This window comes from Benincasa hispida, chromosome 3, assembly GCF_009727055.1.
Source record: "Benincasa hispida cultivar B227 chromosome 3, ASM972705v1, whole genome shotgun sequence".
NCBI classification, from domain to species: domain Eukaryota; kingdom Viridiplantae; phylum Streptophyta; class Magnoliopsida; order Cucurbitales; family Cucurbitaceae; genus Benincasa; species Benincasa hispida.
The window spans coordinates 60543971-60546208 of NC_052351.1; positions in this window are offsets into that span (position 1 = coordinate 60543971).

The window sequence follows — 2238 nt, forward strand, 5'->3', positions numbered from 1 at the left end:
ATAATAGATGTGTATCTCAACTACCTTTGACCTGCAATACACATGCCCTCAACATGTCCTCTAGTGTCTGAATCGTCCGCTCATACTAACCATCCGTCTGTGGATGAAAAGTTGTACTGAAATATAACTTGGTACCCGTAGCTTTCTACAAGCTAGGCCAAAACTTCGATATAAACCTAGAATCTCGGTCTGATACAATGAAAACTGGAGCTTTAAACTGACTCACAATTATGTCAACATATAACTTAGCTAACTGGTCTAGGGTAAAAGTAACTTTAACAGGTAAGAACTTAGCTGTTTTTGTCAATTTATTCACAATTACCCATATACCATCATAGCTCGCTGGTGTCCTAGGTAAACCAAACAAGAAATCCATCGTAACATGCTCCTACTTATACTCTGGTACTGGGAGTGGATTAAGCAATCCTGCTGGCTTCTGTCGTTTAGGCTTAAGTTGCTGACACACTAAACATCTGTCAACATACTCTACTATTTCTCTTTTCATACCAGGCCACCAGTACGACTTCTTTAATGCTCTATACATCTTCGTACTGCCTGGATGCATAACATAAGCTGAACTATGTGCCTCTTCCAGAATATCATGCTTAAGTGCTAAGGTATTGGATACACATACTTTACCTTCTTTCAATAACACTCTATCTGCTCCTAACTGATAGTCTGTTCTTAGACCTTTAATTACTTATTCAGCTAACTTCTCAAGATCATAATCTCTTAACTATTCACGTAGAATATCATCTACGAGAGTAGGATGTACTTGAAACGAAACTATCAAACCTCCTGTTTGATCAACTGATAATGTCGCTTTAGCACTATACAACTCATGTATCAGTACATCTCTTACTGAACAGATAACAGCTCTGGCTGATTTGGTCATTCTACTTAGAGCATCAGCCACCACATTCACTTTACCTGGGTGATAATCAATTGTACAATCATAATCTTTGATCAACTCGATCCATCTTCTATGTCTCAAGTTTAGCTCTTTCTGATCAAATATATACTTTAGACTTTTATGATAAGTGAATATATGACAACGTTCACCAAACAGATGTTTCCACAACTTTAGAGCCAACACAACTACTACAAACTCTAAGTCGTGCTTAGGGTAGTTACATTCATGCTTCTTTAACTGACGAGAAGCATAGGCCACTACCTTTCCTTCCTGCATCAACACACATCCTAATCCTTGTTATGATGCATCATAATAAACCTTAAACTCTTTACTTGGTGTAGGTAAAGTCAGCACTGGTGCTGTTACTGACCTCTGTTTCAACTCTTGGAAATTATGCTCACATTCTGGTGACCACACAAACTTCGCATCTTTTCTGGTTAGGTTTGTCAATGGTAGAGCTATCTTAGAAAAGCCCTCCCCAAATCTCATGTAATAACCTACTAAACCCAGAAAATTGTGTACCTCTGTTACAATTATGGGTCATTCCCAGTTAACTATCGCTTCTATCTTTTGGGAATCTACACTTACTCTGTCAGCTGAAACTATATGCCCAAGAAATACAACTTGATTTAACCATAAATCACACTTACTAAACTTGGTATATAACTTCTTTTCTCTTAGCATTTGCAACACTAACCTCAGATGTTCATTATGCTTCTCTACACTATTGGAATATACTAGTATATCGTCTATGAAAACTATCACAAACTGATCCAGGTAAGGATGAAATATCCTGTTCATCAAGTCCATAAATACCGCAGGAGCATTCGTCAAACCAAACGGCATTACTAGGAACTCATAATGTCCATACCTGGTCCTGAAAGTAGTCTTTGGAACATCTGTTTCATTCACCTTCAACTGGTGGTAATCTGATCTCAAATCTATCTTAGAGAACATCGTGGCTTCTTTTAACTGATCTAAGAGATCATCTATATGAGGCAATGGGTACTTATTCTTAATGGTCACCTTATTCAACTGTCTATAGTCGATACATAATCTGAGAGTATCGTCTTTCTTCTTGACAAACAAGACTGGCTTTCCCCAAGGCGACACACTGGGTCTGATGTACCCCTTATCCACAAGTTCCTGTAACTGAACTTTCAACTCCTTCAGTTCTACTGACGCCATCCTATATGGTGCCTGGGATATAGGTGTTGTACCTAGAACTAACTCAATAGTAAACTAAACTTCCCTGTCAGGTGGAAAGCCTGGTAACTCTTAAGGGAATACATCTAGGAATTTCTTTACCACATGTACATCTTCAG